This window comes from Bos javanicus, chromosome 13, assembly GCF_032452875.1.
Source record: "Bos javanicus breed banteng chromosome 13, ARS-OSU_banteng_1.0, whole genome shotgun sequence".
NCBI lineage: Eukaryota > Metazoa > Chordata > Mammalia > Artiodactyla > Bovidae > Bos > Bos javanicus.
The window spans coordinates 62073633-62096060 of NC_083880.1; the positions used below are offsets into that span (position 1 = coordinate 62073633).

At 52.3% G+C, this 22428-nt stretch overlaps 1 long non-coding RNA gene across 1 annotated transcript; it reads right to left on the minus strand.

Annotated features, from left to right (window-relative positions):
• Positions 1-4741: 4741 nt before the first annotated feature.
• On the minus strand, positions 4742-21775 carry LOC133259582 (uncharacterized). Its single transcript, XR_009740455.1, has 2 exons — positions 19898-21775; positions 4742-18586 (listed from the first exon to the last, which is right to left on the minus strand). It is a non-coding gene; the product is annotated as an uncharacterized LOC133259582 (long non-coding RNA).
• Positions 21776-22428: the final 653 nt, after the last annotated feature.

Here is a 22428-nt window from a genome sequence, read left to right on the forward strand (position 1 = left end):
GAGGTTCTGCCAGGCCCAGACCCAAAGAACCTGCTCTTTTCCAGATCTTGGAGTAGCCAATTATCCCCAGAGTCCTCTTGGGTCCAGCTGTCCACGGGACACGTGGGGTTTTCACTTGGAACGTGGGAGAAAGAACTCCAGATGCGGCTTCAGGAAAGAGGGTCCCGAGCCAGCCCTGCAGCTCATGTCAGCCCTGGGGACTCACAGGTCACTGGGTCAAAATGACTTGGAGCAGGAGGGCTGAGGAGGGCCAGCCCCAGCCACCTGCAGGAATCCCATCAGTGCAAGCAACAGTGACGGTGCGTGTCTTCCGATGCCGTGAGTGAGAAAATGAAAGCAAGGCCCTTGAAAGAGCACCTGGCCCCCGACGAGGCTACAGGACGCGCCTGCCACGATTGTTATCATTATCCCTGCCCCTCCTCACCAGGTCTCTGCCCTGGCTTTTCTCACTTCATCCTCAGTGTGACTCTAAAGGGAGGCACTAGTGTTATCTGCATTTTAGAGACTAGAAATGGAGGCTCAAAGATATCCATCTACCCACCCACCCACCCATCCATCCATCCACCCATTAGCCATCCATCCATCCAGTCCAATCCATTCATCCTATAGCAGAGACCCAGTGCTGGGTACAGGCATACAGGGGTGAGTCAGTGGCTTTGACCCTGCCTTCATGGGGCTTCCAGTCTAGACAATTTTCTAATCTGTTAAATGGACATTACGGTGTCCATCTCCTGGAGCTGTTGGGAGAGTGAGTTTGCATGTATGGAAGGCCAGAGCACGGGCATCAGTATTAGTAAGGCAGGTGTCATTGGCTACAGGTGAAAACGAGGGTAGTAATGAACTGCCAGCCAATCCCCAGCCTCCATGGCCCACAGGGCAGGCCTGGTCTCCCACAGCTTCCAGCTCTGCCCTCGGCACCATGACCCAGACCAGGCTTTTCCACCATGAACACGCCAGGTAGGGAATTCTCTGGTGGTTCAGTAGTTAGGACTTAGCACTCTCACTGCCCAAGGCTCCGGTTTGATCCCGGGTTAGGGCACTAAGATCCTGCAAGCCCTGTGGTGTGGTCAAAATAAAAATTATAAAATGAAACTAGAAACAAAAACCAAACAAACAGAAAACATTCCAGGTTCATTCCCAACTCAGGCTTTTGTTCAGGCTCTTCCACTCACCTGGAAGGCCCTTCCCTTTGTCCCCAAATCCTACCCGTCTCTCCAGATGCTCCCTCCTTACAACACACACACGGGCGCGCACGCATGCATGTATACACACATGCACATATACCCGCATGCACGCATGCACAGACACACTTTTCTATCGTTCATTGATCTCGGGTGTTCCGGGGAGCCAGCACCACCTCCTACACACGTCTGAGATCCTATGGGTGCAGGGCCCAGGTTCTGGGGCTACGGAGGCCTGAGCTCAATCCCTGGCTCCTTCGCCGTCCTCTGCCTCCTCACTTGCAGGATTATAGAACCCACCGCAGAGTGAGTGCTTCAGGCTGGGGTGGCTCCAGGCGTGCAGGAGGCACTTTATAAGGAAGAGGCCCTTAGGATGGTTCTGTTTCTTTGGTGCCCCTGCGTGTTCCACCTTTCCACCCTTCTTTGCCCCACGCTGCCCATGTAGCCGGAAGCCTCAGGTAAAAGGTATCCTGAAGGGGGTAGGGCCTTCACCAAACCTCTCACCTTCATGGAGGAATTTCAGGAGGGGTGGCCTTCAGAAGAGGGAGAAGTCTGGGGATGTGGGATTTCTGCCTTCTCTCTGAAATCACCACAGGCAGCAGGCTACTCACCAGAAGGGCAAGCCATGATGGCGGGGAAGTTCCCCGTGACCCAGGCTTCAAAGCCAAGCCAGGGGAGTGATTGGAGGCTCAATGAGGAAGGATTATGCCAGGAAAGGAGGCCTGATGCAAAGGTGTGACCGGCGAGACAGCTCAGTGCTGGTGATGAGCATGGACAGACGCAGGCGGTCTACACCCTTGGGTGGGAGCATGACTAAGGCTTCCTGGAGCGTGGTTTGTGAGTAGCTAGCCCACGTTCTCCCCAGCCCTTCAGCGCTTCCAGGGGCTAGCCAGGTACCTCTCCCTGAGAAATTGCTCGAGTGCACAATGAGGCCGGGGCTGTTTGTGGAAAGAAAGCAACGGAAACAATGTCAGTGTCCACCAAGTGGGGACTACAAAGAAATGATGGGCCAACTCACATCACAGAATACCACATGGGTACCTGTTAAAAAGACAGAGGTGATTATACCTGTACAGGCACAAAAACTGTCCATAACACGTTCCGTGAAAATAATGCATCCTGCAGAAGAAGACACACAGACTGTTACCATTTACCATTTATGTGAGAAGCACACCATCTCTACAGACACACCAAAATCTGTAGTTACAGATGATACAGATATGGATATAGACACAGGCATGTTATTGTTTAATTGTTTAGTCGTGTCTGGCTCTTGCAACCCCATGGACTGGAGCTCACCAGGCTCCCCTGGTCCATGGGATTTCCCGTGGACAAGGAGACTGGAGTGGGTTACCATTTCCTTCTCCAGGGGATCTTCCCGACCCAGGGATCGAACCCCTATCTCCTGGCAGTCTCCTGCATTGGCAGGCAGATTCTTGACCACTGAGTCACCAGGGAAGCCCCATAGATATAGGTATAGATAAAAATTGAGATATAGATATAAAGGTATAGATATATACAAAGAGTAAAACTTTCGAAAGGATGCCAACTGACTGACAGAAATGGAATTCGAGAAGCTCAGGGAAATCATTCAGGCCTTTTTAAGAATAATCATTGGCTTGGCTGCACCGGTTCTTACTTGTGACATGAGGGATCTTTCAGCTATGGTGTGTGAATTCTTAGCATGTGGGATCTAGTCCCCTGACCACGGCCCCCCTGCGTTGGGAGCACAGTCTTACCCATTGGACGGGCAGGGAAGTTCTTACTTGCGTTTTTATTGGCTACATTTTTATTAACGTTTGAGATATTACAATGAGAATATTTTCCTAAAATATGTATGTGATGCTAAATTTTAGAAGGAGCCTGGCCATGTGGCTGGGAGCCTGAGTGAGGGCTGGGCCAGGGGCTCGTGGGGGGCAAGTCTGTAGGGTCAGGCCTGCTGGGTTCCTGAGGCCGCACCTGGAGCCTCTTCCTAAACCAGCTGTGGCTCCTTCCAGAGGCAGAAAGAACTGGCTTTGGCAGCGGCAGCATAGCAGACTCCCTGGTCTGGAGGTAGAGGAATTCGGCCCACTTTCTCTGCCAGATGGGCCTACTTTTGCCCTGTGAGGCTGGGCGGCCCCCACAACCTGGCAGAGGGGGTGACCTCAGACAGGAGGGCAGAGCAGTGCACGGGGGACGCCACTAGCCCCCAGACCCACATGTAGGGTGCTGTGTGGACCCTGAGGCTGTCTTCCCAGATGGCGCTCGCTGCTGAACCTGGGAAACACAGCACCAGAGGAGCCAGTGGCCCACCTGTGCCCCTGGGCACCTGGCCCCGGGGTGGATGCGCTCCAGGGGTGGGAGCGGGGAGAAGGCCGATGGTGGAACAATTCCTGGTTCTGAGCCCTGAGCTAGGCACTTTCCTTACTCTCTAACTGTGACCTTGTAATTTCGTTTGGGAGCAGGGGGAGGTGGTTTAAGTTTTTGGTTTTTTTGGCAGAGTTGGGGAGTTTTTTCGGTCAGATAATGAAAACAAAGGGTTAAAATAATTCAAATAATGCAAAGGTTATACAGTGACAAGTCATGCCCCTACTTTGCTCCCAGCCCATCAGTTCCTTTCTAGGAGGATCCACTGGATGCAGAAGCAGGTGGGTGTGTTCAGAACCCGCCCTTCCCATACTAGCAGAAGCACACTGCAAAAACTGTTTTGTCCTTTGCCTTTTTCACCAAAAATATGCATTGTTTTAGAGCTTTTTCATAGCAGTCCATCTGAGCCAACTCATTCTTTTTCATGCCTGGACTTCCATGACATACAGAATTAAAAAAAAAAAAACAAAAAACTAATTCATTAGTCTGGCTTAGTTGCAGCACGCAGCATCTTTCGTTGTGGTGAGCGAGGTCCTCTTTAAGTGGCACACGGGCTGCAGAGCTCACAGGCTCAGTGGTTGTGGTGCGCAGGCTTAGTTGTCCCACGGTGTGTGGGATCTTAGTTCCCCCACCAAGGATCAAATCCACATCCCCTGCATTGGAAGGTGAATTCTCAACCACTCCAGCCTTCACCTGTAATCAGATCTGGAATTCTGGCCTCATGGTTTTGTGCCTGCCCCGTACTAACTTCTGTTCTGCACAACACTCCCGGGAGGCGTAGAGTTCCCCATGTTAGAGATGAAGAAGCAAGGGTGACCACCTCGTTTGCCTGGGGACTGTCCCGGTTTTAGTTCTGAGAGTCCCGCCTCCCAGGAAAACCCTCATTCCCAGGCAAACTAGGGTGGTTAGTTGCCCTAAAGGAAAGCGAGGCTGGGAAGGGGAGGAAAGACTTTGTGAGTGGTCAGTGCAGGCCTGACATTGCAACTGTCCCCTTGGCATCGATGACACCATAGGAAGGCCATGACAGCAGCGCGTGCTTAGTAAGTGATTCCCCAGTGCCAGTGCTTCACCCGGTCCTCACAACGGCCCCGAGAGCTAGACGGCAGGGCACTTTGCACAGGACCCGTGGGCGGCAAACCCAGTCTGCGTCCAGCTGCAGGGTCATCTCCCTCTCAGCCTCCAGCCCTGGACCCAGAACAAAAAAGGCGAATGAATAAATGAAGCACTAACATTTATTATTCTCGTTTTATAGATGGAAAAACTGAGGCACAGAGAAGTTAAGTCACTGGCTTGAAGTCACACAGCTCAAAGCAGCAGGGTCAGGATTTGAACCCAAGTAATGGCACCCCACTCCAGTACTTTTGCCTAGAAAATCCCATGGACAGAGGAGCCTGGTGGGCTGCAGTCTATGGGGTCGCTGGAGTCGGACACAACTGAGCGACTTCGCTTTCACTTTTCACTTTCATGCATTGGAGAAGGAAATGGCAGCCCACTCCAGTGTTCTTGCCTGGAGAATCCCAGGGATGGTGAGCCTGGTGGGCTGCCGTCTATGGGTCGCACAGAGTCGGACACGACTGAAGCGACTTAGCAGCAGCAGGCTCCAGAACCCGTGTAACTTTGCCCTCTTCTGGAATGTTCTTGCCCACATTACCTGTTGGTGCCCCGACCTCCAACTCCTCAGACTGACCCGCCCACCCTGGCCATCACTGCCACTAACTTCCCCTTCCTTTCACGGCACTGCACTGCCCGGGCCCCTGGTCCCAGCCTCCTTTCACAGGAGTCTTGCCTCCAGCTCCCCAGTCCACACCTCCCTCTGTCCCCCTGGACTGGAGGCTTGTCTGGAACCCAGAGTCTGAGTTTCAGCCTTGCCCCATGGACTTTGTTTCATTGGTTCATTCATTCGTCTGGCTCTTCATTCCTTTGCTCAACAAACATTTACTGAAACTGAAATGAGCCAGCTCAATCCCTGGTGCTGGAAATTCAAAGATGAAACTAGCCTGGGCCTTGTCCTCAGGGGACAAAGAAAACCAGACAAAGACATAGCGCTCGCAACCCAGTGAGACAGCAGCTCTGAGGAAGGTGGCCTGGGCACAGCAGCAGAGGCGGGTGGGCGTGGGGGCTCCCCACCCTGGGGCTCTGGGAAAGCTTTCTTTAGAAGGTTTTGTCGGGCATCTGCAAAGACGAGGAAGAGGTAGCCAGACAGGGAATCAGGGAGAGAGAGCTGGGGGTGGGGGCCTGGAACAGCTCGGACAAAGCAGCTGGGACGTAGCAGAGAGCGTGCAGTATCCAGAAAGGGCAAGGTGTTCCTTCCAGCTGGGGCCAGGCTATCCTCGGGCGGGGACACGTGGCCCTGGGAAACCCACCTCCTCTCCTGGTTGCCCAGCCAGCTCTGCACCCAGCAGGGCTTCCAAGAATCTCATGTCTAAGAATTAATCAGGAAAAAAACACAATAATCAGCGATGTGGACATGGAATTATGTATGTGTGGAGGCTGTTTATCACGGTGTTCTTTGTTAAAGCAAACAAATGGAAACAGCCTCAGTGCCGAGCGCTGAGAAATGTTCTCCTAGCCAGGAGTTCACTGCTGGCTGGAGTCCTCTGAAGGGCTTAGAAGTCAGGTTTTCAGAGATTATTTCGTGCTACCAGAAAATGCATCTGATGTGATTTTAAGAGAAAAAAAAATAGCAAGATGCACACTATTATATTATTCTCAGGATGTATCTATATACACAGGCGTATCAGGAAGAAATGTATCCAATGCTTCACAGTGGTTATCTCTGGTGATGGGCTAACCTAGAGGTTGTATTTCCTTTTTACAAATAATTTCCTGTGTTCTCTGATTTTGCAACAGTGAACCAGTCTCACTTTTGTTTTTGGAGTCTGATTCTAGGAGACAAGCTCTGTGAGGCCAGGACTTCCTTTTCCAGCCTCCTCTGAACTCTACCTCCTGGCCTACCAAGAAATCTCCACTGGGAGTTCCCTGGCAATGCAGGGACAACGGGTTCCATCCCTGATTGGAGAACTAAGATCCCACATGCCATGGAGCAAGTAAGCCCTCACGCTGCCACTAGAGAGTTCGTTCACCACAAAGAAAGTGCAAGGACGATCCTGGGTGCTACAACTAAGAGCCAAAGCAGCCAAATAAATAAAAAGTAATTTTTACAAAAGAGCCCTCCACTGACCCACACAGACCCACCTATTCCCCAGCATCCCTGTGCGTTTCCTCGGCTATACCTCTGCCAGCCCTCCCCTTTCCCTCCCTCTCTGGTGAAACATCCCTGGCCTCCCACTGCCTCCGTCTCCTTCCTCCGAGGATCTGGTGTATGTGGAGCACCCACGCCATGAAGGCTGGGTTTACCCACCCAGCTCCTGCAGCAGACCCTAAGTTGCTGGAGAGAAGGACCTGCCTTTTCTCCCCCAAACACTTCAACTGGGGACCAGATTTATTGCATTTATTCCCCCTAATACTTTATTTTGAAAATGTCTAGGCCTCTGAGACACAGTAAGACAAACACCCACATGCCCTTCACTAGATTCTTCACTAGTCACTTCTTCCATCCCTCACCTGGTCTTGCTGACCCAGGGCAGATATCTCAGGCCAGGGCTGGGGCTTGGAAGGTGCTCGGCACCCACTGGAAGGAAGCAAAGAAGGAACAAGGATACAGTGTTGCTCCGCTCTCAGCCCTCTGCCCCAGCGAAGAGCCCTGCAAGGCGAAACACTGCTCTTTATAAAAGGCGGACACAGCGGAGTCACTTACCTGATTGGAGGCCTGCTGTCCACAGTCAATGCAGACGCTTCTTGGACACCCAAGGCCCCTCTGTCCCTCCTGGCCTCCTCATCACTGACCCTGGGAGGCAGCCTTGCCTCCACGCCAGCCCGCTCCCCACACTCTGTGGCATTTGGGTCTTGGAGCATCTGCCCTTCTTGCTTACCTGGCGTGGACGCACAGCCTCGCCTTCCACGTCCTCAGAGAAGCAGAGGCTTTCCTCGGCCTCTATAGGGGGATCCCTCATGCTGGTTTGCCCAGGAATTTACTGTTGAGCACTGAAAGTCACGCGTCCTAAAAACCCCTTAGCCCCTGGCAGACCTCAGTGGCTCTTACAGGGTGGATCAGACCCCGTTGCTGGGAGTAACTGTCTGTGAGCCACTCGGGGTGAGCCCGCTTCCCTACGCCCCGCCAAAGCCACCGAACAGGCCCAAGGCAAGGTTTGCTGATGCTGGTTGACCGCCTCAAGGAACGAATGAATGAATGCCTATGAATGAATAGATGGACAGGTGAGCAAACAATAACACTCTCTCCTTTGAATCTTTGCTCAAATGTCACCTTCTCTGTGGGGCCTTCCCTGGTCACACTGTCTCACATGACAAGTCCTCTCCCCAGGACCACCCCCACTTCCTGCTGTCCCAGCTTCCTCGGTGTCGACCACCAGGCGACATTCCCCATATGTCACTGTTCATTTTGTCTGGGGTCTGTCTCTCCCACTAGAGTGTTAGCTCTACCAGGACAGGAGTTTCGTCAGCCTCGTTTACTGTCATATCCCCAGTGCCTAGAACAGTAGGTGGTCAGCAGGTATGAATGAATGAATGAATGAATGAATCTGCATTTTCCTGCAAAAGGTGGAGCCTCTTGGCCTTCCTCTCACACATTTGGTCTTCAGGGCAACTTGCTCCACAGACATCAGCATGCATGGTGTCAATGGGTGGGGAGGGGGTTGCAGGAAGGAGAGTGCCCCATCTGATGGCCTGGTGGAGGAGGGGCAGAGGCCAGGAGAAGAGCCTCAAAAGCCCTCACACCCAGATGTACATGAAGCCGAAGGCCCAGCATTTGGGGATGGGGTCTCTGGGGCAGGACGCCCTGCACTTTGCAACAGTCCTAAAAGGCCAGGATCACAGAAACCAAGGCCAACATATGCTAAATACTCATGATGGCTCAAGCAGAGTTCTGGGCTTTTTATGTGTGTTTTGTTTTCTCACTTGATTCTCAAATCTCTGAGAGGTGCTGTTGCCCCTAATTTGCAGATGAGGAGACTGAGGCTGGGGAAGCTGAGCACCTTTCTCAGGGGGCCGCAGCTAGTAAGTGGGGAGTCAGAATCAGACTCTAGAGCCCACTGCTGACCTCGGTGCCCTTGAGAAGGAAGGAGGCTCAGAGAGGTGGAGTCCCACTAGGTGGCTGGCCTGGGGTGGTGCCAAGGGTGACCAAGAGGAGGCGGGCAGGAGGCAGGGGAGGAGGACAGAGACCCTGGACCGGGCGGGCTGGGATCCATGTGCCAGAAGTGCAGAGCAGCTGCCCAGGATGCGGGGACTAGAGGGATCAGGCTTGGCTGGGGAGATGGGGGCAGACTTCTTAGTGGAGGTGTCCTCTCTTCCTCTCTCGGAAGTGGGTATGGAAGCCATGAGCGACCGTCTCCCAGCCCTCACGTGGGCCTGCACAGCAGTGTGATAAGGCCGGGCTGGGCAGTAGCCCCTCTCCCTGCCACTCCTCCTGGGCCCCCATCACCATGGTGATACCAAAACTTATTCTTGGTGGCACCAAAGCTTATTCTGTGTCAGAAGGTGGCTGAGTGCCTCAGGGCACTCTAAGTTACCTAATTCTTGCGTGTGTGTGTGCTCAGTCACTTCAATCGTGTCCGACACTTTGCGACCCCATGGACTGTAGCCTGCCAGGGTTGCTATCCATGGGATTCTCCAGGCAAGAATATACTGGAGTGGATTGCCATTTCCTTCTCCAGGGGCTCTTCCCAACCCAGGGATCGAACCCGCATCTCCTATGTCTCCTGCATTGCAGGCAGATTCTTTACCACTGAGCCAACAGGGATGTCCCTATCTAGTATCTTACACTCTCCTAATATAGACAGAGAAACCCAGTTCACACAGAGAAGAAACTGCCCAAGACACCAGCAGAGTAGGGTTTCCAACTTCAACTGTCTGGCTCCTGTGTGCCCCTAACACCTGCCCATACGTGGGGCCCCAGCTTACCCTGGCTCCCACCCTGCCAGCCTGTGCATCCCAGCAGACACTGCATTCAAGGCTCTACTGTGACCCCACAGAGGACTCAGTGTACAAGGCACACACCAGCACAGCCTGTGATTAAATCATACAGCAGTCATTTCCCCATTTGGATGCCCTGCTCCAGGTCTGGGGAAAAGTAACACTCCCTCATTTGGACAGAATGCAGGCCTTTTCAAAATCATCGCATCACGGGTGGGAGGTAGGAGGGAGGTTCAAGAGGGAGGGGACATACGTATACCGATGGCTGATTCATGTTGACGTATGGCAGTGCTCTGCTGTGCTTGGTTACTCAGTCATGTCCGACTCTTTTCGATCCCATGGACTGTACCCTGCCAGGCTCCGCTATCCATGGGATTCTCCAGGCAAGAATGCTGGAGATTATACCAACTCCAGGGGATCTTCCCGACCCAGGAATCTTGAACCGGGGTCTCCTGCATTGCAGGTGGATTCTTCACCAGCTGGGCTACCAGGAAAGCCTGCTGTATTGGCAGAAAGCAGAAAGCCTACTGTATTGGCAGAAAGCAATATTGTAAAGCAATTATCTTTCAATTAAAAATAAATAAAATTTTAAAAATTCCTTCTTTGGAGGGCAGAGAAGCAGCAAGAGCACAGGCTTTCAACCAGTAAACCTGGAAATGACCCCTAGGTCCACCCTCACATGTTGGAAAAGGTCAAGTGACTGCACCTCCCGAGGCTTGGTTTCCTGTTCTGTTCACAGGAGGTGGACAACAGTCATTGTGAGGACTTAAGGAGACACCACGAGAAAGGGCTGGGCACACAGTAGGAGCTCCGAAAAGTGGTGCTTTCCACTGAGGGTCACAACAACCCCCAGGGCCCTCCCAGGGTCCGAACCTGGCCCTGGACCTACTTTTAAACTATGAGTTTTTTCTTTTTAAATAAAGAAAGATTTATTTATTTGACTGCACCAGGTCTTAGTTGTGGCACATGAGATCTTTCTTTTTATTAAGTTACAGCGTGTGGGATCTTCAGCTGTGGCATGTGGGATCTAGTTCCCTGATCAGGGATAGAATCCGGGCCCCTCACATTGGAGTCTTAGCCACTGGACCACCAGGAAAGCCCCCAAACTATGGATGTTTGGAATCACGGTACATGTGAAGCTTACAGAATACACAGAAATGAGCTGACCCTGGTTGGAGCACTCCAGGCTGGCACAACTCTCTTTCCCTCCCCCCAAACTTATTTACTTTTAGTCGAAGGAAAATTGCTTCATAATATTGTGTTGGCCTCTGCCACACATCCGTAGGAGTCAGCCACAGGTATACACGTGTCCCGTCCCTCTCTAACCTTCCTCCCCCCTCCCACCCCTTCCTGCCCCTCTAGGTTGTTATGGAACCCAGGTTTGAGCTCCCTGAGTTATACAGTGAATTCCCACTGGCTACCTCTTTCACTCGTAATGGTGTACATGCTTCCATGCTGCTCTCGCCATCCGTCTCACCATCGCCTCCCCTCCCCGCCGGTGTCCGTGAGCCCACAACCGCCGCCGTGACAGGGCCTCTGCTTCCGCAGTGTCTTCCTCAGGCCGGGGGCTGCACCAGGTCCCAGGGGAGTGGGACTCCCCAAAGGAGTCTCCTTTCCTCCTCACAGCTTCCTCCGCAGGGCGTCCTTCATTTACCCCACCTTACACTGGGGAAGACCAAGGCTCTGAGCCACGAGGTTGCTTCCCACAGCCCACAGCCAGTGGGCGGCGGAAGTAGGATCTGTTTTCACGTAGAGGTATGTTTATTGACATGGAAAAATGTTTACAATCTATTATTAAATGAAAAAGCAGCATATAGGGCAACAGAGTATAATTTGAAAGAGCATCGTTAAAATGTTAACAGTGGTTGTCTCTAGGTGAGAGGATTATGGACCTACCTTTTTTTCTTTTTTCTTCTGCTTATGTGTATTTCCTAATTTTTTATAGCAGCTTTCTGGAGTTATAATTCACACAGCATACAATTCACCCATTTAGTGTCCCATTCAATGGCTTTTTAGTTTATTTAGAGTCGTGCAACCATCACCACGGTTCTCTTTTTTAAGTATGTATTTATGTCTTTGACTGCGCTGGGTCTTAGTTGGGCACTCGTGGTCTTAGTTGCAGTACACCGGATCTGTAGCTGTGGCACGTGGACTCTCGGTTGTAGCAGGTGGGATCTGGTTCCCTGACCAGGGTTTGAACCCAGGCCCCCTGTATTAAGTGTAGAGTCTTGGCCACTGGGCCACCAGGGAAGGCACAACACTGTTTTCAAATATTAGCATCATCCCTCTCCTCAAAACCCCTACCCGTTAGCAGCCACTCCCCACTTCCCCAAACTCCCCATAGATTTGCCTGTTCTAGACAACTCACACAAAAAGATTAATGCACGCGGTCATCATGACTGGTTTCTTTCACTCAGTATAATGTCTACAACCCATGTGGTAGTGTGTATCAGAAAGTCATTTGTTTTTATGGCCAAATACTATTCCATATTATATTTATCAATTCATTTGTGCAAAGGCATTTACATTATTTCTACCTTTTGGCTATTGTGAATAATGCTGCTATTAACATTTGTGTCATTTTTGGGGGTGGACAGGTGTTTTTAATTCTCTTGGATAGATATCTCAGAGCGCAATTGCTGAGTCATAGGTAACTTCAAGTTCAAGCTTTTGAAGAACTTTCAGACTGTTCTCCAATAAGACTGCACCATTTTACATCCCCACCAGATAAGGGCACGGTTTCACTACATCCTTGCCAACATATGTTGTTATCTATCTTTCTGATTCTAGCCGTCTAGTGGGTGTGAGGTGGTATCTCATGAGGTTTGGATTTGCATGTCTCTGATGTTCAAGCTGGATTTAGAAAAGGCAGAGGAACCAGAGATCGAATTGCCAACATCCGTTGGATCATAGAAAAAGCAAGAGAGTTCCAGAAAAATGTCTACTTCTGCTTTATTGACTATGCCAAAGCTTTTGACTGTGTGGATCACAACAAACTGTGGAGAATTCTTCAAGAGATGGGAATACCAGACCACCTGACCTGCCTCCTGAGAAATCTGTATGCAGGTCAAGAAGTAACAGTTAAAACCGGACATGGAACAATGCACTGGTTCCAAATTGGGAAAGGAGTATGTCAAGGCTGTATATTGCCGCCCTGCTTATTTAACTTATAAGCAGAGTACATCATGCAAAATGGCAGGGTGGATGAAGCACAAGCTGGAATCAAGATTGCTGGGAGAAATATCAATAACCTTACATACGCAGATGACACCACCCTTATGCAGAAAGCGAAGGAGAACTAAAGAACCTCTTGATGAAAGTGAAAGAGGAGAGTGAAAAAGCTGGCTTAAAACTCAACATTCAAAAAATGAAGATCATAGCATCCGGTCCCATCACTTCATGGCAAATAAATGCGGAAACAGTAGAAACAGTGAGAGACTTTATCTTCTTGGGCTCCAAAATCACTGCAGATGGTGACTGCAGCCATGAAATTAAAAGACACTTGCTCCTTGGAAGAAAAGTTATGACCAACCTAGACAGCATACTAAAAAGCAGAGATATTACTTTGCAGACAAAGGTCTGTCTAGTCAAAGCTATGGTTTTCCAGTAGTCATGTATGGATGTGAGAATTGTACCATTAAGAAGGCTGAGCACCAAAGAATTGATGCTTTTGAACTGTGGTGTTGGAGAAGACTCTTGAGAGTCCCTTGGACAGCAAGATCAAACCAGTCAATCCCAAAGGAAATCAGTTCTAAATATTCATTGGAAAGACTGATGCTGAAGCTCCAATCTATGTCCACCTAATGTGAAGAACTGACTCATTGGAAAAGACACTGATGCTGGGAAAGATTGAAGGCAGAAGGAGAAGGGGACGACAGTGGATGAGATGGTTGGATGGCTTTACCGGTTCAATGGACATGAGTTTGAGCAAGCTCCTGGAGATGGTGAAGGACAGGAAAGCCTGGCGTGCTGTAGGCCATGGGGTCACAAAGAGTCGGACGTGACTGAACTGATGGTTCATGGTGTTGAGTGTCTTTCATGAATTTGTGGGCTCTTTATATGTCTTCCTTGGAGAAATCTCTACTCGGATCCTTGACTCATTTAAAAAATTTGGTTATTTGTATCTTTATTATTAAGATATTGGAAGTAGGATTTGGAGCCAGGTCCTGCTGTACCAGGGCTTCCCAGGTGGCTCTAGTGGTAAAGAACTGGCCTGCCAACGCAGGAGATGTAAGAGACGTGTGTTCTATCTCTGGGTCGGGAAGATCCCCTGGAGGAGGGCATGGCAACCCATTCCAATAATCTCGCCTGGAGAATCCCTGGACAGAGGAGCCTGGGAGGCTACAGCCCATGGGGTCGCAAAGAGTCGGACACGACTGAAGCGACTGAGTACACACACCGCTGGACCGATAGATCCTGCACTTGCAGGCGTGCACCTCTGCCTCCAAGGAGCTCTGGATACACGCTGGAGGCTTGCCCACCCTTGGGACAAGTGAAGGCCAACACAGCCACCCAGCCTGGAGGGGGGCCAGGTGCACAGCAGATGCCCAGGTCCACGGGTGGACAGAGAGAAGAACAACTCTATCTCCAGGAACTGGTGAGCTGAAGGGAGAGAAAAAACACTCAGGACAAAAAGTCTGCACCCAAGAAGGAAGACCCTCCCGAGGTCTTGCTCCAGGAGGCAGAGATAAAGCCCTGAGTGCCTAGAGGCCACCATGACAACTCCTCATGTCTTTGGTGGTGATGACCTCTCTGCCAATTTTCACGCTACTGACTGTTGGCCCACGTGAGACCGGGAAGGGGAGGCCCAGGAGATTAGCAGGGAACTGTAGATGACGTCTGTCCAGAGCAGGCTGTAGTGGGTGTGCAGGGGCAGCAGCCAGTCAGGGGAGAGCAGAGCCTGAGGGGGCATGACCCCACAGCTGTGCCTCTGCCCTGGCCACAAGGACCCACTGCTTTGTCACCAAGGGCACCCGTATCTTGAACACCCAGCTTTGGAGTCCAGCTGCCTGAGTTCAAATGTCAATCCCACAACCTCCTTGCTGTGTAACTGGGCACGATACTTTCCCTCTCTGAGCCTTGGATCCCCTCTGAGATTCTCCTGTGGAATGAAGCTTGGAACAAAGCTCATCAGGGTGAGGATGAAATGAGAGCATCACGGGGCCTTAACTTGGCCTCTGGTGGAGCCAGGCTGTGGACAGCACAGCTCACCCATGGGGCATCCCCACCCCCTGCACTCAGAACCAGAAGACTCTCACCCTGGGAAACAGCAGGCACAGACTCTCCTGAGAACTTTAGAGACCAGCCACTTGCCGGGAGCTGCTCCCTCAGGCAGGAGCTTCATGCAGGGCTACAAGGGCCGGGCAGCTTTTGGGGCCCTGTGGACCCCAGAAGGTGGACCGTGCAGTGGCTATGAGAGCAGCCCCTCACTCAGGCAGCCTGGCTTCAGATCCCAGCACCACCACTTACCAGCTGTGAACCTGGACCAGGACTTGTCTCTCTGTGCCTTGGTTTACCCTCGAGGAAGCCAGTGAAGACGACAACAGTCCTTATCTTCTAGGGTGGTACGAAGATTAAATGTGTTAATAGGGAAAATAGGGATAAAGTCTTCCCAGGTGGCTCAGTGAGGAAGAATCTGTCTGCCAAGGCACTGGATGCAGGAAGACACTGGTTCAATCCCTGGGTTGGGAAGATCCCCTGGGGAAGGAAATGGCAACCCACTGCAGTATTCTTGCCAGAAAATCCCATGGATGGAGGAGCCTGGAGGGCTGCAGTCCATGGGGTCGCAAAGAGTCACTCACGACTGAGCGACTGTGCGCACACACACACACACACACACACACGGATAAAGTCTTACTTTAAAATAAAGCCGAGAGTGGGACTTCCCTGGTAGTTCAGCGGTTTAGAAGCTGCCTTCCAACGCAGGGTATGTAGGTCTGATCTCTGGTCAGGGAACTAAAACCCTATGTGCTGCTGGGCATCCAATAGGCTCACAGGCCATGGCTAGAGCAAGTCCACATGCCCCCAAGAAGAGCCCATGTGCTGTAGCAAAGACCCAGCATGGCCAAATAAAATAAATAAGCACACAAATAAAGGTGAGAGCATCTTCTGAATTTTTTTTCTCCGAACCCCACACTCCTCAAGATTCTTCCAGAGTCCTAAGATTCCTTCAGCTCTGATATGTAGAGTGGCACAAACTTCTTTACTATGTTGAAAGTGAAAGTGGCTCAGTCTTGTCCAACTCTTTTCGACCCCATGGACTATACAGTCCATGGAATTCTCCAGGCCAGAATACCGGAGTGGGTAGCCTTTTTTCCTTCTCCAGGGGATCTTCCCAACCCGGGGATGGAAGCCAGGTCTCCTGCATTGCAGGCGGATTCTTTACCAGCTGAGCCACAAGGGAAGCCCCTTTACTATGCTGTTACCTCCCAAAGTAGGTTTCAGAGCCCGCTAAGCCTGCGAGGTGGTCCAGGATAATTGAAAAGGACCCTCAGAGAGGTCTGGCTGCTGTGTAGACAGAGCCGCTGCCTCTAGAACTTCACCAGTGCACATGAAAGGCTCTGAGAAACCCCGCAGAGGAGAAACCATGTCGGGTGGTTAAGTCAGTGTTTTCCCGAATTTATTAGACCATAAACACCCTTTTCTGCCCAATACCAATTTAACATCCTCCTGGAAAAACACTGATGGTCAAGGTCATTTCTAGCTTGTAGTTTCTGCCTCACAGAAGAGACAGGAGGTTTTCTAAAGATTTTTCATCCCTGCATTGGAGAAGCCCCTGCCAGTTTTTCCAGCACTTTGACACTCGCCCACAGAAAAGCTCTGCACGCCCGCGATACACCCTCAGCCCTGCTCCCTGGGGCAGAGAGGACCAGGTGGAGAAGGCCCCCTCAAGGAAGCCCCTAGGACTGGCCCAGCTCCCTTCCACCCCCTGCAGCCGCCTCCGGCTCCAGACCAGACGGCACGCCCAGAACACTGTCAGGACAGTAGGCGGTGTCTTCTGGGAGCCTTCTAGAGAAGCAGTTGCCAAAAACGAGCGGCTGTGGGTTGAGCCAGCCCAGCCTCAGGCAGGGGAGATGCCTTAGGAGGCCCTGGGGCCGCCAGCCTCCATCAGGAGGGTCAGCACCACTTCCTAATACAGTCACCTCCCCTGTCTCCCTGTAAGTGTTTCTGCAGTTCTAATATTTGGCGACAAGAGTACATCTCCCCACTGGCCGCGTGAGCACAGGACAAGTGCCAAAATTCATCTCCAGGCCTGTGGGGTTTGGAAAAATGAGCTGAATCAGTGAGTCAGTGGAGGAGAGTTCCATTTATTGAGCACCTACCACATTCTGGGTGCTTTGTGTAAGAAGCTCTGCCATTATGATGAAATCTCAATTCTGACAATAACCCCATTTTACAGACAGGGAAACTGAGGCTCACGGTGGTGAGTTAACATGACCAGGGACAAAGCAGAGCTTGGATTCAAACCCAAACCTGGTTTCGACTCCCTAATTTTGCACATGCCCACCCCCCACCCTGCACCCCATCGTGCTGTTTCTGGGCAGCCTGGCTGAGACCACTGACAGCTGCTACATACTGTGTTTCTGACCTCGCCCCCTAGGCCCCACTCATTATTAACCCAGGCTCCCCAGGCTGGGGTATGAGGATGGGAATCAGGGGGAGAAAAACAGTCTGGCCCCTAATGCTCTGGCCCATGAAGAAACTGGCATTTGGGTTTGTTAATCCCTGTCCTGGGCTTCCCTGGTGGCTCAGATGGTAAAGAATCTGCTTGCAATACAAGAGACCTGGGTTCGATTCCTGGGTCTGGAAGATTCCTGGAGAAGGAAATGGCAATTCACTCCAGTATTCTTGCTTGTAAAATCCCATGGACAGAGGAGCCTGGTGGACTGTAGGCCATGGGGTAGCAAAGAGTTGGACACGACTGAGAGATTAACATTTCACTTCACAGCCCATGTCCTGGAGAACTGGCTGGCTGGGCCCCAGTCCCCTGATCATCCTTGGTATGCGGACTGGGAGATGTAAAAAAAAAATCAGTATTCTGAGTCTGCTAAGCTGAAGGCCAGCCCACCGGCCTGAGGAGGTAACCCTGCCAACCCAAAGACCACCCCCCTGGGAACCCAGCCGGAGCTGGCAACCAGGGCTGGGCCCCTTTTCTCTTTGCCATTCCTATGGCTCTTGGCTGCAGCCTCCTTTCCTGCCTCCTGCCTCGCCCACCTCTCAGAGTCCTGGCACACAGCCTAGGGGGTTAGGCCCTGTGCACAGACCTTGGGAAACCCCTCTCTCCTCCCCGACTCCCCAGAATTCCTTCGGCAGTGGGGCTGTGGGCTGGGGAGAGGGTGGATGCTCCACCTATCTGTCTCCGGGGGGGCCCTCACCTGCTCTGTCTGCACAGCTGCAGGGAAGGGACATCCCACCTGGAGTTCCCTGCCCACCCTCACCTGGCCACACCTTTCCATCTGCCCTTTACAGGAAGTGCCCATTGGACACTGTGGGAGAGCAACCTCCCAAGTGCCACTGTGTGCCAGAGCCTATCCTTCACCCGAGCTCATCCTCAAGCCATCTGATAGCAGGCTTCCTTATCTCCATCCTGAGTGGGGAGCCAGTTCACGGAGAAGACAGGGACTTGTGCCAGGCCATCAGCCAGGCAGTGCCAGGCATCTCTCCCAGGGTTGGCTGACTCTGGAGTTGGGGGTCCCCTCTCCTACTACAGTGCAGGGCTCAGGGATGCAGATTCAGGATCAAGACTGCTGGGCTAGAGTTCTGGCTCCTCCACCTCCTTGCTGGGTCACCTGGGGCTGGTTACTCGACCTCTCTGTGCCTCAGATTCTTCATCAATGCCATCAGAGTCCCTGAGTCCAAAGCCTGAGTGAGCTGTGTGGGTGAGTGACTTCACCTGTCTGTGCCTCGGTTTACTCCAATTTAAACAGAGCGATTGATACACACACAACAGTGGTTGGTATAAAGATTAAATGTGACAACTGTACATCTATCTAGGGCTTTCTGGCAGGTGGTGCCTGGCAGATCCGTGGGGCCTGCTGATGGTTTGCTAGGGTTTCGGTCAAGGTGCTGCTCTGCAAAGAAGCACAAGGAACATATCTCAGAGGGCATCTCTGGCCAGGGAAGGTGGGCGGGGGGAGCCTTAACTTTCTCTGTATGTTGTTTTGTGCCTTTAGAATTTTGTATTATCGGGTTGGCCAAAAACTTTGCTCTGGTTTTTCTGTAAGATGGTACAGAAAATCAGAATAAAATTTTTGGCAAAGCCAGTACAACTGTGGAGTATTACTATTTCTAAAGTTGATTACAAAGCTATTGTACAAAGATGCTCCCTGCCCTGACACACAGCCTTGTGCAGGCCAGAGACTCCATCCTTCCGGTGCCCCCTTTCTGCTTTGCCCACCCCTCGGTAGCCACAGCCCGGCCTCTTCCAGGCCCTGCCTTTTAGCTCACTCCAGTCTCCCAGCAAGTCCCCAGCACAGCCTCAAGGGCCATAAGGTCTCTCCTTCCAAGACAGGCTTGTCCCTTTTACCATGGGATGTAGGCTGAGCCTCTGTTCTCACCTGTAAGTGAGATGCTGGTATCTCCTGGGCTAACTGTAAGAACTAAAGCGTGAAAGTGAAAGTGTTAGTCACTCAGACATGTCTGACTCTGTGTGACTGTAGCTCTCTAGGTTCCTCTGTCCGTGGGATTCTCCAGGCAACGATACTGGAGTGGGTTACCATACCCACCTCCAGGGGATCTTCCTGACCCAAGGATTGAACCTGGGTCTCCTGCAGTGCAGGCAGATTCTTAACCATCTGAGCCACCAGGAAAGCCTAAATAATTATCACAGTGTGTGTTAATCCCTTAGTGGTGTCGGACTCTTTGCGACCCCATGACTGTAGCCTGCCAGGCTCCTCTGTTCATAGGATTCTCCAGGCAAGAATACTGGAGTGCCATTGCAATGCCCTCCTCCAAGGGATCATCCTGACCCAGGGGTTGAACCCCTGTCTCCTGCACTGCAGGCAGATTCTTTACCGTCTGAGACACCAGGGAAGCTCTAATGAGGTGCTAATTCGTGGAAAGGGTCAGATACAGTTCCCAGCCCAGAGTTCCACTCCTTGTCTTCTGGAAGGGAAAAATGTGAAGGAAAGCCACGGAGATCCTGGAGCTCATCTCTAGCCACCAAGCCCCCTCCCACCTGCAGGCGGACCTCAAGCCTCCGAGGCCAATTCCTGCCTCCAGCCCTTTGCCCCTGCTCATCCCTCCTGGCCAGCCCTCCCCTGATCTTCTCATCACGCAATTACTCCCAACTGCTGGCCTCCTCTGAGAGAAGCCCCGTGTCTGAAATGGCCCCACCCCCTCCTCTATCTCTTGCCCCTGTTTATTTTCCTCATGGTACTTACCATTGCCCCACAATGTTTGTTTCTTTTTTTAATTTTGGTTGTGCTGGGTCTTCGTGGCAGCTTGGGCTTTTCTCTAGTTGCTGCAAGAGGAGGCTGCTCTCCAGTTGCGGTGCACAGGCTTCTCATTGCAGTGTCTTCTCTTGTGGAGCTTGGGCTCTTGGAGGTGTGGGCTTCGGCAGTTGAAGCACACAGGCTCAGTAGCTGCAGTTCCTGGGCTCTAGAACACAGGCTCAATAGTTGTGGCATATAGGCTTAGTTGCTCCACGGCATGTGGGATCTTCCCAGATCAGGCATCAAACCCGTGTCTCCTGCATTGTCAGGCGGATTCTTTATCACCGAGACACCAGGGAAGCCCCCAAATTGTATTTTTGAATAAGTTCTTTTTAGGGACTAGTTTTAAATTCACATGAAAGTTGCAAAGACAGTACAGAGGGTTCCTGTGTATCCTTCACCCAGTTTTCCTAATGTCAGCTCATTACCTAATGGCGGTACCTCTGTCAAAACGAAGAAATTAACACCAGTGTATTACCATTAACTAAACTGCAGATTTAATTCAGATGAAATTCTACTTTCCCTTTATTGACTACTTGTTTTCAGCTGCCTCCCCCACTGGAAGGAAAACTGAAAGCAGGGAGATTGCCTCACTCTCCACCAACACCCTCACCACGGTGCTCAGTCGCTCAGTCATGCCTGACTCTTTGCGACCCACGGACTGTAGCCTGCTAGGCTCCTCTGTCCGTAGGATTTCCCAGGCAAGAATAATGGAGTGGCTTGCCATTTCCTCACCTGGCAATTAATACTGATTGATAAAAGGAGGGGAAATAATGGTAAAAAAAAAAAAAACACAAAAAAACAGCCACGATGCCTGAGGACTCACTCTTGTTCCAAGTGCACTAAACGCTGTAAATCCCTTCATCCCATGATAACCCATGAGGCAGCAGCTACTTGTGGGGAAACTGAGGCCAGCACAGTTCAGTGGAGGCTGAGGCCACACAGATGGTCAGCCCAGGGCAGGCGGGCTTGGGCACCTCCTCCCGGAACCAGAATAAACGTGGATCCTCCCCGCCCTTAGTCCATCCGCATCAGAGCTGGGGGGTTGGCACCCTTCTGTTGGCACCCAGGATGCTGAGGCCCCAGGATGGCTGATTTGCCTGAAGCCGCAGATGGACCGGAGCACAGGGTTGGGCTGGAACCTGAGCCTCCACGTTCCAGCTGGTGCCCCCCGGCGGCAGCTGCCCTGGCTCCTCAGGAAGGGTGTGGGGTGTCGCTGCCAGGGCCACCAGCCCCGCCCCACTCCCGGGAAACAGAGTGCCTGCTTCAGTCACACACTGTGGGCTCACTCATGTGCGCCTGATGCCCAGGGCCCTGCAGATGTGGAGTGGGGCGAGACCCTCCAGCACCCGCCTCTGCCCTGGGCCTCTGGGATCTGCTGTAGGTGGGAGGATGGACACCCCCTCCATCCCGGAGGGTCAGCCTTCTCTGGGGAGCCTGCTGGGCTCTGGGACAGCGAGAACAGGAAAACGGGTGACCGTCCCTTTCCGGATGTGGGGTGGGAGCAACACAAAGGGAAAAGCTGTCCACAGCTGTCACACAGAGCCGGGACAGTCACCCCAGTCCAGCCTGGGTTCCGCCCAGCGCCAGCCCAGCACAGACCCGAGGCCCTAATAATGTTTGCTGGATGCCTTCAACACAAGTGTCAATGCCCAGAATCTCCTTGAGGCTTCAGCCAGGCATGCCCGCCCCATCCCCCAGTCTGGGAGCTGAATAAGGACAGGGTGGTGGGGGTGGGGGGTGACAGGGGGCACCGTGAGGTGGTGGCGGCCTCCATGAGACAGGCAGGCCGCCAGCCCAGGGCCGGGGGTAGGGGTGCCTTGTGTGCGGCTAATTAAACAGTGACTGTGATGAATCGGGGAGAGGCTGCTGCTTGCTAATTAAAGGTGCGGGCGTCTTGCCTGGCAAGGGTGGAACCGTGTCGTGGGGCCAGGCCAGCAAGGACGGTGCTGGCTCTGGGCCTCTCAGCAGGAGCCCCGTGACCCCCTCCCCACTTCCCTATCTCTCCTCCCCACCTTGACCGGGGCCTCGGACTTCCCCTCCCCACCAACCCAAATTGCTTTCCTGATAAGGGCCTGGGCGTTGGGGAGGAGGAGCCTGGTGGGTGGGCATCATTTTGAGCCCTTGAATCTCCTATCACTCCCTCCCTCCAAGACCCCAGAGTTGGGCAGAGGAGTCCAACCCTGACAGCAGCTGGCTGCTGAAAACGAGGCCCCAGGACAGTTTTTAGAGTCGTAGACGCTGAGACTCACAGGCTTAGGCATCACCCAGGTTTCCGGCAGATGTTGCCAGGCTCCTGCTTTGCCTCAGATGCCTGGTGGGCGTGAAAGAGATGGAGGGAAGCTCTTTGGGCCTCAGTGCTTCAGTGCCGAAAAAGGCCTATCAGAGCAAATGCTCTCTGACCCCTGAAGGTTCCTAGAGAGTGGATACGAGGACCCCAGGGCTGCCTCTCTCTGCCCTGCGTTGGCTTAGCCAGGAGG